Source organism: Bubalus bubalis, chromosome 6, assembly GCF_019923935.1.
Source record: "Bubalus bubalis isolate 160015118507 breed Murrah chromosome 6, NDDB_SH_1, whole genome shotgun sequence".
NCBI classification, from domain to species: domain Eukaryota; kingdom Metazoa; phylum Chordata; class Mammalia; order Artiodactyla; family Bovidae; genus Bubalus; species Bubalus bubalis.
Window position 1 is genome coordinate 32,578,772 of NC_059162.1, and position 14,738 is coordinate 32,593,509.

The following is a 14,738-nucleotide window of genomic DNA, read 5'->3' on the forward strand; positions in this document are numbered from 1 at the left end:
AATATTCTTTGGAAGGACTGATGCTCAAGATGAAGCTCCAATACTTTTGGCCACCTGATGCAAAGAACTGACTCATTTGAAAAGACCCTGATGCTGGGAAAGATTGAAGGCAGGAGGAGAAGGGGACGACAGAGGATGAGATGGTTGGATGGCATCACCAACTCGATAGACATGAGTTTGAGCAAGCTCTGGGAGTTGGTGATGGACAGGGAAGCCTGGAGTGCTGCAGTCCATGGGGTCACAAAGAGACATGACTGTGCAACTGAAGTGATACACACACCTATGTACATACCAAGCAAGATGTGTTTCTGTTGCTCCAAAGAGTTTCCATGTACCTGTTTTTAGTCAGTTTCTCATTTCTCCATCCAGTCGGGCACAACTGAGTGACTGAACAACAACACTGAAATTTCTTCACTCTTGCTACCAAGACATCATATTCTTGATTTCCTACTACCTTACTGGTTGCTCCTCCTTAGTCTCGTTATTCTTTTCCCTCCTCCATGATCTCTTAATGTTGAAGTTACATACAGCTCAGTCCTGGTGTGTCTTTGATTTTATACCTATGTTCACTTAATGATAGTCTCATCTAGTTCTCATGAATTAAAAAACCATCTATATACAGGAACTTTTCTCTGAACTTCAACATTGTGTTTCCAACCACCTTCTTGTGATTTCCATTTAGAAGTTCAGTGGGCATCTCAAAATTAACACAGACCAAACCCAAGTTCTAATCCACACCCACAATTTTCCTCAACCAAGATCTCTATCTCAGTTAATGAAAAATCCAGGCTTCAACTTGTTCAAGTGTACCCACTTGGAGTACACCTTGAGTTTTCTTTTTCTTATACCCTAGTCTAAGCTTCTCTGGAGAAGGGATAGGCTACCCACTCCAGTGTTCTTGGGCTTCCCTGGTGGCTCAGATAGTAAGGAATCCACCTGTAATGCAGAGACCTGGGTTTGACCCCTGGGTTGGGAAGATCCCCTGCAGGAGGGCATGGCAACCCACTCCAGTATTCTTGCCTGGAGAATCCCATGGACAGAGGTCCCTGGAGGGCGGCAGTCTATGGGATCGCAAAGAGTCAGACATGACTGAGTGACTAAGTACACCACAGTTGAACCTTGGAGTAACCTTGATTTTTTTTTTTCTCTTACCCTAGTCAGTTAGGAAATTGTCTTCATTTACCTGGAATGTAACCATTGTTTACCACCTGTATGGTGACAGCCTTGCATTATCTGTCATTTGGATTATTGAAGCAACTGTCTCCCTGCTTCCACCAGTGTCCTCCTACAACCTTTACTTAGCACAATAGGCAAATAATTTTGCTAAAAGTATAAAAAAAGTGCGTGCATGCTCAGTCATGTCCAACTCTTTGTGACCCTGAGGAGTGGATCTGCCAAGCTCCTCTGTCCATGGAATTTTCCAGGTGACACTACTGGAATGGATTGGCATTTCCTACTCCAGGGGATCTTCGAGACCCAGGGACTGAATTTGCATCTCTTGCGGCTACTATACTGGCAGGTAGATTTACTTCTGCACCACCTGGGAAGCCCCAAAAGTATAGGTAATGAGAGGAAAAAGAACCAAAAGCAGAATGAGAATGGGCAAAATATATGAACAGATAATTCATGATGAAAGATAGAACCTTCAAACAAAAAATATTCAAATTCATTTGAGATTAGATAAATGCACATTAAAATTCAACAATTTTCATTGGTAAGAATGGAAAATACTTAAGAATATGGCAATACATGTTGGCAAGACTGTAAAGAAATAGTCATGTTCACATGTTGCTGATGGGACTACAAATGGATACAGTTTTTCTGGAGGGAAATTTGATGGTATGTAACAAAGTTATTCATTTACGTTTCAACCAGTGGGGCCAGCTCCTCTGTTTTCAGGAATACTGAAGATAACCCTCCAACAGTATTAAAGTATATACAAAAATATATTAGTTTTTAATTGCAGTGAATTGCAAGCAATTTAAATGCCCATTTATAGGAGAGTAGTTGAAAAAAAAAACATGTCTACATAGTGGGATGAGGAAGAGCTTTATGAACTGATAAGTGATTTCTAAGACACGGAGTAATTTCTAAGACATGCTTTAAAATGAAAAAAAAAAAAAAGCAAAAGGGAAGAGTATAGCATGTTACCCTTCATGTATCTACCCTTTATAATATCTCCCCTCTGTGGCTCAGCAGTAAAGAATCTGTCTGTAATGCAGGAGACACAGGTTGGATCCCTGGGTGGGTAAGACCCCCTGGAGGGAGGCGTGGCAACCCAATCCAGTATTCTTGCCAGGAAAATCCCTGGCAAATGGACAGAGAAGCCTGGCAGACTGTGGTCCTTGGAGTCACAGTCAGACACGACTGAAGCGACTGAGCAGGCACAAGAGCTACAAGAAACATCTGCTCATTTGTACAAAATAAAAAATACGAGAAGCATAAACCAAAAGCTAACGAGACAGACTACCTAAAGGAAAGGGATAGAAAGAAGAAGAGAATGGCAATAGGTTAGCAAGAATGAAGTAGAGTAACATTTCTCTGATTACATCTTTTTGTATGATTCTTAGAATCTTGCATACTCTTCACATACCCTTAAATAAACAAATGACTAAAACCAAGCAGGAAATGACAAAAGAAAATTGGAATGTCAATACTAACAAATGAAAGTAAATGTATTGTGAAAGAATAACATGACCATACTTAAGAAGATGGGGAAAAAAATCAACCTAAGCAACTTAGAAGCAGTATCTTCACTAGGCACAAAGCTAAAGTCTTAAGCACTGTGCTCTAGTTAGTAAATGTTATTCTCACAGGTATATGAGTTAGCAATCCTGAAACTGCATTTGCCTACTATGTGCTGGAATTGAACAAGTAAGTACATATATTGTGGATAGAGCGAGCCAGGCGTCTTACTGTTGGAGGAAAACTTTGTAAAGAAAGGAAGAAGGATAAAGTCAAGCCTGTGGTATTGGATTAAAATAAGAGGCATCCACATAGATTCATGGGTTTTAGTATATAATTCAGACACATTATTATAAATATATAATATGGGCATATGTGTGGGTTAGTATACATTCATATTTCCTAACTCACTCACTGAGAAGGCCTAGAAGCAGTTGACACTCCAGAACAATGAGCACACCTACTACCAGATCTTGGTTTCTAAATGCCATGCTCCAACATAAGGAACCAGAGTTCCTTGGATAATTTGATTCCAGAGCAGCCTGGAGCAAAGAAAATAGAAGATAAACTTAGAACATTTTGTGATGTCAGAAGGTAAGGAAATGCTCCTACGAAAGATGGAGGCTTTTTAAAAACAGAGAAGCCAATCTAAAGGAGCATCTAATGGCCAAAACTGGAATAATGTGAATAACAATATAATAGTGTTTGACTTTAACGCCTAGAATAATACACTCAGGGAGTCTATGCAAATATAAAAATCAAATGCATAAATGAAGGAAAAGAGAGCTCTTCCTTCCAGTTGAATTTCAACTAAATGTAGATGGAAAGGAGAAATAGAGAATCATCATTCTAAGTGCCCTAGTAATATTTGTTGCAGACAAGATTCACCAATGGATGCTAAAATTAGGGGGCAAATGTTTGAGAAGGAATTACAATCTCAAAATACTTCCCCAAAGATACTTATTAACTATAAGGGGAAATAAAGTAACTGTAATTTAGGGGAGAAACCTAGCAGACACCAACCTATCCAAATGATCAAGATAAATAACACCAGTAAGTAGACATATCAGTATCATGAATCCCTTGATATGATGCATAAAGACATTTTTGTATGTGGTAGTCTTTCCAAAAATACAAAACCTTTCTGTTATGGGCTGAATGTTTGTGTCCTTTCTAAAATTCATACACTGAGGCCCTAAACCCCAGTATGGAGATGGAGCCTCTAAGGAAGTAAATGAGGTTAAATGAGGTCATGGGAATGGGACTGTGATTTAATAAGATTAGTGTCCTTATGAGACTTTAGAATGATCCCCCACAATCACCCACCCCCCCACCCCCCCACCCCACCCCCAGCAAGAATGTACTGAACCAACATGCTTGCTCTGAAGAAGGTCAAGTGAAGACATGGTGAGAATGCAACCATCTGCAAACCAGGAAGAGAGTTCACATTGGAGTTCGCACTCAGTTCAGTTCAGTTGCTCAGTCGTGTCCAACTCTTTGCGACCCCATGAATCGCAGCACGCCAGGTCTCCCTGTCCATCACCAACTCCCGGAGTTCACTCAGACTCACGTCCATCGAGTCAGTGATGCCATCCATTCATATCATCCTCTGTCGTCCCCTTCTCCTCATGCCCCCAATCCCTCCCAGCATCAGAGTCTTTTCCAATGAGTCAACTCTTCACATGAGGTGGCCAAAGTACTGGAGTTTCAGCTTCAGCATCATTCCTTCCAAAGAAATCCCAGGGCTGATCTTCAGAATGGACTGGTTGGATCTCCTTGCAGTCCAAGGGACTCTCAAGAGTCTTCTCCAACACCACAGTTCAAAAGCATCAATTCTTCAGCGATCAGCTTTCTTCACAGTCCAGCTCTCACATCCATACATGACCACTGGAACAACCATAGCCTTGACTAGATGGACCTTTGTTGGCAAAGTAATGTCTCTGCTTTTCAATGTGCTATCTAGATTGGTCATAACTTTCCTTCCAAAATCAGGAAGCAACAGTTAGAACTGGACATGGAACAACAGACTGGTTCCAAATAGGAAAAGGAGTATGTCAGGCTGTATATTGTCACCCTGCTTATTTAACTTATATGCAGAGTACATCATGAGAAACGCTGGGCTGGAAGAAGCACAAGCTGGAATCAAGATTGCCGGGAGAAATATTAATAACCTCAGATATGCAGATGACACCACCCTTATGGCAGAGAGTGAAGAAGAGCCAAAGAGCCTCTTGATGAAAGTGAAAGAGGAGAGTGAAAAAGTTGGCTTAAAGCTCAACATTCAGAAAATGAAGATCATGGCATCTGGTCCCATCACTTCATGGGAAATGGATGGGATAACAGTGGAAACAGTGTCAAATTTTATTTTGGGGGCTCCAAAATGCAGATGGTGACTGCAGCCATGAAATTAAAAGATGCTTACCCCTTGGAAGGCAAGTTATGACCAACCTAGATAGCATATTGTAATGCAGAGATATTACTTTTCCAACAAAGGTCCATCTAGTCAAGGCTAAGGTTTTTCCAGTGGTCATGTATGGATGTGAGAGTTGGACTGTGAAGAAAGCTGAGCACCGAAGAATTGATGCTTTTGAACTGTGGTGTTGGAGAAGACTGTTGCGAGTCCCTTGGACTGCAAGGAGATCCAACCAGTCCATCCTAAAGGAGATCAGTCCTGGGTGTTCATTGGAAGGACTGATGCTGAAGCTGAAACTCCAATACTTTGGTCACCTCACGCGAAGAGTTGACTCATTGGAAAAGACTCTGATTCTGGGAGGGATTGAGGGTAAGAGGAGAAGGGAATGACAGAGGATGAGATGGCTGAATGGCATCACCGACTCGATGGACATGAGTTTGAGTGAACTCTGGGAGTTGGTGATGGACACGGAGCCCTGGTGTGCTGTGATTCATGGGGTTGCAAAGAGTCGGACATGACTGAGTGACTGAACTGAACTGAACTGAAGTTCTGAATGAAAAATGATATCTATAACAAGATATTCTCAAATATACAAGAGCCGAGAAAATATGCTTTTCAGGTTTCCTTGTTGAATAAAACTATTTTAACATGTGCTATTACAGCTCATTGTAGGGCTTTTATTTTGGCCCCAGAGCTTGCAGAATCTTAGTTCCTCCACCAGGGGTTGAATCCAGGTCCCCTGCATTGGAAGCACGGAGTCCTAACCCTGGACCACCAGAATATTCCTTGCATATTTTGTTTTAAAAAAATATGTTAACCCTGAATATTCATTGGAAGGACTGATGCTGAGGCTCCAATACTTTGGCCACCTGATGCAAAGAGCTGACATTGGAAAAGACCCTGATGCTGGGAAAGATAGAAGTCAGAAGGAGAAGGGAACAACAGAGGATGACATGGTTGGATGATATCACAAATTAAATGGACATGAGTTTGGACAAACTCTGGGAGATAGAGAAGGACAAGGAAGCCTGGTGTCCTGCAGTCTATAGGGTCACAAAGAGTTGGATATGATGAGTGAGTGAACAACAGTGGCTTTGTACTAAATCAGCTTGGCTAGGCTAAGCTACATTTCCTAGAACTTCCTTTTGTATATAGTATTTCTAGTTAGGGTGGACTACAAGAGAGACTTCTGTGGGAAACTTGGGAGGCAAAATCAAAGCAGTAGCCACTTTATTGCTCACACAGGTTGTCTAATCTACTGACACATCTCTTTGTCATGAGGTGTGGCCAGATCTGGAACTACTTCATCTTCCCTGTATCTTTCTTCAGCTTTCTTACTTATTGGCCAAGTTACTAAGTTTAGGTCTGTGACAAAGAGGGCATGCAAACCATCAAGGTAAGAGACAACAGAATTGACACAAATTTCAATCTGTCCTGTGGCCCTCAGCTTGTCCTTGTGTGTTCCTACTTGTTCTTCCTCTCCCTCAGAATTTCTTGCTGATTTCCTGCCTTGTGGACTTGAAGTTTCACGATCAGATAAGGAGACAATAGCTCTTCACAAGGAGGCAAGAAGATTAGATTCCTAGAATGAATCCTTTTGCACATACAAAAACATACATATTCCACATTGTAGTGGTTCTGCTTCTCTGATTGAACTCTGACTTATACATTACCCTGAATTTATTTTAAAATTCTCCAACAATTTCTGTGATGAGTTTAGAATTTTTTTCCTTTCAAAGACTGTTCTTTAACTTGCTTCATATTGGTTTTCATGTATGTACAGTGTGAATGAGTTCAATTCCATTTCTTTCCAAATGATTAGTCCATTGTTTCAAGATTCTTAATTGGAAAGTCCATCTTTTCACTTTTGATAGGTATGTCACGCGAGTGTATGTTCCTTGGTTCTTTGTCTCATCACAACAAAGATTTGGAGCGACGGACATTAAAGTCCTCGGCGCGTCACAGCTCTCAGGTCTTGGACAAACCGTGCTACAGCTCTTAGGCAAATCAGTGTTACAGCTCCATTTTATTTAGAAGATAGCAGGAGAATCCAAGACTCGAAGAGAAGAGAGTGGAGGAGTGCGTGGGGAGCGGGGGGGAAGGGGGGAGAGAGCACGTGCACACACGAGAGAGAGAGAGAGAGAGCGCACGCACGCACGGGAGAGAGAGAGAGAAAGAGAGAGCGAGACAGAGCGGGCGCACGCACGCGGGAGAGAGTCCGTGAGAAAGCGCTTTGGCTCCTCCTTTTATATGTTTTTTCCTCCACCTGGGCCTGCCCTATGCAAATTGGGCTTAGCCAGGAGTGCTGTTTGTTCTGCCTGAAGTCTTCACTCTGATCCTCGGACCTTCTTTGACCTTCCTTGTCTTCTAGTCACCGCCATTTTGGACTCCTTTTCCCTATTCTACCTACCTAATATGTAATATCAAGTTTATCATATAGCACGTGTCCATACATGTATGGGTTTGTTTTCTGGTCTTTCTTTTAGTATATCTATGTGTATATATTAGTATAGCTGTACCTAACTTAAGTTAAGGGATATCTATAACTCAGTGACTACTTGTGTCTTAATTACAGTAGCTCTAATATATATCTTGGCATGTACCCTATCTTACTTTTCTTGATCCAGAGTATCTTGGTGTTTTTATCCTTAGCATTTTTATATAAATTTTAGGAATAACTCCTCAAATTCCATAATGTAATCTGTTGGTATGTATTCAGGTTGGATTATATCAATAGATTAAATTGGAGATAATCAACATGTATTATCTTGTATAATGTTAACAGATACAATCTCTAAGCATGGTGCATTTCTCTATTTAAGTTTTCTATAATGCTTTTCAACTGAGTTTTAAAATATTCTCCAAGAACCTCTTGCATAACTTTTTAGAAATTTATTTCTAGATACTTATATTTTTGCTCTATTAAAAATGATAATTAAGTTTTTGATGGAAAATATAGCATAACTCTAAAGGTTTTCAACAGAAATATATTGTATATATTTATTGGAGTGTTGTTTTTTAATTCAGTATTATGTTTTAAGACATCATCGTTTACTTAATTCATTTTCATTGACATCTAATATTTCATCACATGAATATGTCATGATTTATCTACTCTATTGTTGATAAACATTAGGAATTTCCCCAGCGTTCAGCTGCTATAGACAATGTTTCTGTAAAACAAATTTATACTATGTCCCAGAGCATTTAACTATGCATTTCTGTAGGATGTTTATTTAAGAGTGAAATTATTGCATCAAAGAATGTGTCACACTGTTGTACAAGGGATTGTATTAATTTATGTACTCATCAGCAATATATAAGATTTCCCAATATTTCATATTTTAATACAGGAACTAGTCAGCTCTGTTATTTATTTATTTACTTAGCCAAAGTAATATGTATGCAGTGATGTCTTATTTTCCTGATTTCTTATGAATTTGAGTAATTTATTTTGATTACCAGCTGTTTGAGTTTCCTCTTTTGTGAAGTGCCATGTCAGTCTCTGGTGGAGGTGTGGGTCGGCAGTGGCCTGCTGCAGGGTTTGGGTCACTGAGTGTGGCAGTGCATGCATGGGACCTTTTGAGGAGGTCAACATTATCTTCTTTACCTCCACCATAGTTTGGCCTCAGATCAAACAACAGGGAGGGAACACAGCTCCACCCATCAACAGAAAATTGGATTAAAGATTTGCTGAGCCTGGCCCCACCCATCAGGACAAGAGCCAGTTTCCCTCTTAGTCAGTCTCTCCCATCAGGAAGCTTCCATAAGCCTCTTATCCTTCTCCATCAGAGGACAGACAGAATGAAAACCACAATTGCAGAAAACTAACCAATCTAATCACGTGGACCACAGCCTTGTCTCACTCATTGAAACTATGAGCCATGCCATGTAGGGCACCCAAGATGGGCGGATCATGGTGGAGAGTACTGACAAAAAGTGGTCACCTAGAGAAGGGAAAATCTTCCCTGGTGGCTCAGATGGTAAAGCGTCTGTCTACAATGCAGGAGACCTGGGTTCGATCCCTGGGTTGGGAAGATCCACTGGAGAAGGAAATGGCAATCCACTCCAGTACTATTGCCTGGAAAATCCCATGGACAGGGGAGCCTGGTAGGCTACAGTCCATGGGGTCACAAAGAGTTGGAGAAGGGAATGGAAAATCACTTCAGTATTCTTGCCTTGAGAACACCAGGAACAGCATGAAAATGCAAAAAGATAGGACACTGAAAGATGACCTGCCTGGGTCAGTAGGTGCCCAATATGCTACTGGAGATCAGTGGAGAAATAACTCCAGAAAGAATGAAGAAAGGGAGCCAAAGCAAAAACAACACCCAATTGTGGCTGTGACTGGTGATGGCAGTAAAGGAGGATGCTGTGAAAAACAATATTGCATAGGAACCTGGAATGTTGGGTCCAGGTCAAACAGGAGATGGCAAGAGTGAATGTCAACATTTAAGGAATCAGTGAACTAAAATGGAGTGGAATGGGTAGGTTAAACTCAGATGACCATTTTATCTACTACAGTGGGCAAGAATCCCTTAGAGGAAATGGAGTAGACTTCCTAGTCAACAAAAGAGTCTGAAATGCAGTACTTGGATGCAATCTCAAAAACGACAAAATGATTTCTGTTCATTTCCAAGGCAAAGCATTCAATATCACAGTAATCCAAGTCTATGCCCCAACCAGTAATGCTGAAAAAGCTGAAGTTGAAGGGTTCTATGAAGACCTACAAGACCTTATAGAACTAACACCCAAAAAAGATATCCTTTTCATTATAGAGGACTGGAATGCAAAAGTAGGAAGTCAAGAGATACCTGGAGTAACAGGCAAATTTGGCCTTATAGTACAGAATGAAACAGGGCAAAGGCTAACAGAGTTTTGCCAAAAGAACACACCGGTCATAGCAAATACCCTTTTCCAACAACACAAGAGAAGATTCAATACATGGATATCACCAGATAGTCAATACTGAAACCAGATTGATTATATTCTTTGCAGCCAAAGATGGAGAAGCTCTATACAGTCAGCAAAAACAAGACCAGGAACTGGCTGTGGCTCAGATAATGAACTCCTTATTGCATATTTCAGACTTAAGTTGAAGAAAGTAGGGAAACCACTAGGCTACTCAGGTATGACCTAAATCAAATCCTTTACGATTTTACAGTGGAAGTGACAAATAGATTCAAGGGGTTAGATCTGATAGAGTGCCTGAATAACTATAGATGGAGGTTTGTGACATTGTACAGAAGGCAGTGATCAAGACCATCCCCAAGAAAAAGAAATGGAAAAAGGAAAAGTAGCTTTCTGAGGAGGCCTTACAAATAGCTGTGAAAAGAAGAGAAGCAAAAGGCAAAGGAGAAAAGGAAAGATATACACATTTGAATGCAGAGTTCCAAAGAATAGCAAGGAAAGACAAGAAAGTGATCAGTGATCAGTGCAAAGAAATAGAGGGAAACAATAGAATGGGAAAGACTAGAGATCTCTTCAAGAAAATTAGAGATACCAAGGCAACATTTCATGCAAAGATGGGCACAGTAAATAACAGAACTGGTATGGACCTAACAGAAGCAGAAGATATTAAGAAGAGGTGGCAAGAATACATAGAAGGACTATACAAAAAAGATCTTCATGACGATGATGGTGTGGTCACTCACCTAGAGCCAGACATCCTGGAATGTAAAGTCAAGTGGGCCTTAGGAAGCATCACAATGAACAAAGCTAGTAGAGGTAATGGAATTCCAGTTGAGCTATTTCAAATCCTAAAAGCTGATGCTGTGAAAGTGCTGCACTCAATATGCCAGCAAATTTGGAAAACTCAGCAGTGGCCACAGGACTGGAAAAGGTCAGTTTTCATTCCAATCCCCAAGAAAGACAATGCCAAAGGATGTTCAAACTGTTGCACAATTGCATTCATCTCACATGCTAGCAAAGTAATGCTCAAAATTCTCCAAGCCAGGCTTCAGCAATATGTGAGCTGTGAACTTCCAGATGTTCAAGCTGGATTTAGAAAAGGCAGAAGAACCAGAGATCAAATTGCCAACATCTGTTGGATCATTGAAAAAGCAAGAGAGTTAAAGAAAAAAAAATCTACTTCTGCTTTATTGACTATGCCAAAGCCTTTGACTGTGTGGATCACAACAAACCATGGAAAATTCTTAAAGAGATGGGAATACCAGACCACCTCACCTGCCTTCTGCGAAATTTGTATGCAAGTCAAGAAGCAACAATTAGAACTGGACATGGAACAACAGACTGGTTCCAAATCGGGAAAGGAGTACATCAAGTTTGTATATTGTCACCCTGCTTATTTAACTTATATGCAAAGTACATCATGAGAAATGCTGGACTGGATGAAGCACAAGCTGGAATCAAGATTGCCGGGAGAAATATCAATAACCTCAGATATGCAGATGACACCACCCTTATGGCAGAAAGAGAAGAAGAACAAAAGATCCTCTTGATGAAAGTGAAAGAGGAAAGTAAAAATGTTGGCTTAAAATTCAACATTCAGAAGACTAAGATCGTGGCATCCTGTCCCATCACTTCATGGCAAATAGATGGGGAAACAATGGAAACAGTGAGACTTTATTTCCTTTGGCTCCAAAAGTACTGAAGATGGTGAGTGCAGCCATGAAATTAAAAGATGCTTGCTCCTTGGAAGAAAACCTATAACCAACTTAGACAGCATGCTAAAAAAACAGACACTACTTTGCCAACAAAGGTCCATCTAGTCAAAGCTATCAGTTATCCAGTAATCATGTATGGATGTGAGAGTTGGACTATAAAGAAAGCTGAGTGCCAAAGAATTGATACTTTTGAACTGTAGTGTTGGAGAAGACTCTTGAGACTCCCTTGGACTGAAAAGAGATCAAACTAGTCAATCCTAAGGAAACTAGTCCTGAATATTCTTTGGAAGAACTGATGCTCAAGCTGAAGCTCAAATACTTTGACCACATGATGTGAAGAACTGACTCATTGGAAAAAACCCTGATGCTGGGAAAGATTGAAGGAGGGAGGAGAAGGAGATGACAGAGGATGAGATGGTTGGATGACATTACCAACTTAATGGACATGAGTTTGAGTAAGCTCCAGGAGTTGGTGATCGACAGGAAAGCCTGGTGTGCTTCAGTCCATGGGGTCACAAAGGGTCGGACATGACTGAGCGCTTGAACTGAACTTATATCAAATCTTTTGCCCATTTTCTTTGTATTATACTTTTCTTATCCAGTTGCAGGAATTCTTTATCAATTTTGAATATAAGCCTTTTTGATTCTCCATGATGCAGATATTTTCTCCTCTTCTGTGGTGTGTTCTGATTTGGTGACTTTTTTTTATATGATTAATGTAAGCAACCCTTTCATGGATCACAGACTTGTCATGGGAAAAGGGCTTGTGTAACTCAGTGAAGCTATGAGCCCTGCCATGCGGGGCCATCCAAGATGGATGGGTCATAGTGAAGAGTTCTGAGAAAATCTGGTCCATTGGAGGAGGGAAAGGCAAACCATTCCAGGATTCTTCCTGCAAAACCCCATGAAGAGTTTCGAAGGACAAAAAAATTGACACCAGAAGATGAGCCACCCAGGTCGGAAGATGTCCATTATGCTATGGGGGAAAAGTGGAGGGCAATTACAAATAGCTCCAGAAAGAATGAAGCGGCTGGCCAAAGAGGAAACGATGCTCTGTTGTGGATGTGTCTAGTGGTGAAAGTAAAGTCTGAGGCTGTTAAGAACAATATGGCATAGGAACCTGGAATGTTAGGTCCATGAATTAAGGTAAATTGGATGTCATCAAGCAGGAGATGACAGAGAACTATTGACATCTTAGGAACCAGTGAACTAAAATGTACAGGAATGGGTGAATTTAATTCAGATGACCATTATATTTACTAATGGATTGGGAAAGAATCCCTTAGAAGAAATGGAATAGCCCTCATAGTCAAAAAAAGAATCTGAAATGCAGTACTTGAGTGCAACCTCAAAAGCGACAGAATGATCTCAGTTCATTTCCAAAGCAAACCACTCAACATAAGAGTAATCCAAGTCTATGCCCAAACTTAAGTAAACCAAAGTAAACCTAAAACCTAAGTAAACCTAAGTAAACCAAATATATGCCCAAACCAAAGATGCTGAGGAAGCTGAACAGTTATATGAAGACCTACTAGAACTAACACCAAAAAAAGATGTCCTTTCATCACAGGGAATTGGAATGTAAAAGGATGAAGTCAAGACTGGAGCCTATTTTATAGAGTGAAGTAAACCAGAAAGAAAAACACCAATACAGTATGCTGCTGCTGCTGCTACTAAGTTGCTTCAGTCATGCCAACTCTGTGCGACCTCATAGATGGCAGCCCACCAGGCTCCCCTCTCCCTGGGATTCTCCAGGCAAGAACACTGGAGTGGGTTGCCATTTCCTTCTCCAATGCATGAAAGTGAAAAGTGAAAGTGAAGACGCTCAGTCGTGTCTGACTCTTAGCGATCCTGTGGACTGCAGCCTACCAGGCTCCTCCGTCCATGGGGTTTTCCAAGCTAGAGTACTGGAGTGGGTTGCCATTGCCTTCTCCCCAATACAGTATATTAACACACATACATGGAATTTAGAAAGATGGTAACGATAACCATATATGCGAGACAGCAAAAGAGACACAGGTATATAACAGTTTTTTGGACTCTGTGGGAGAAGGTGAGGGTGGGATGATCTGAGAGAATAGCATTGAAACATGTATATTATCATATGTGAAACAGATTGCCAGTCCAGGTTTGATGCATGAGACAGGGTGCTCAAGGCTGGTGCACTGGAATGACCCAAAGGGATGGGATGTGGAGGGAGGTGGGAGAGGGGTTCAGGATGGGAAACACATGTAAACCCATGGCTGATTCATGTCAATGTATGGAAAAAACCACTACAATATTGTAATTAGCCTCCAATGAAAATAAATTTTTAAAAAAAGATTAAAATCAGTCATAATTCTAAAGAAAGAAAGAAAGAAAGAAATACATGGAGTAATAGGAAAGTTTGGCCTCAGAGTACAAAATGAAACAGGGCAAAGGCTAACAGAGTTTTGTTAAGAGAACACACTACTCATAGCAAACACCATTTTCTAACATCCATGAGATGTCTCTACACATGGAAATCACCAAACTGTCAATACCAAAATCAGATTGATTATATTCTTTGCAATCAAAGATGAAGAAGCTCTATACAGTAAGCAAAAACAAGACCTGGAGCTGACTATGGCTTAGGCTGTGAGCTCCTTATTGCAAAATTCAGGCATAAATTGAAGAAAGTAGAGAAAATCACTAGGCCATTTTGCTATGACCTAAATCAAATCCCTGCTGATTACACAATGGAGGTGACAAATAAATTCAAGGAATTAGATCTAGTAGATATAGTGCCTGGAAAACTATGGACAGAGGTTTGTACCACTGCATAGGAGGCAAAAATATCCCAAAGAAAAAGAAACACAAGAAGGCAAAGTGGTTGTCTGAGGAGGCTTTACAAATAGCTGAGGGAAGAATAGAAGGGAAAAGCAGGGAAGAAAGGGGAAAATATATACAACTGAATGCACAGTTCCAGAGAATAGCAAGGAGAGATAAAAAGGCCTTCTTCAATGAACCACACGAAAAAATAGAGGAAAACATTA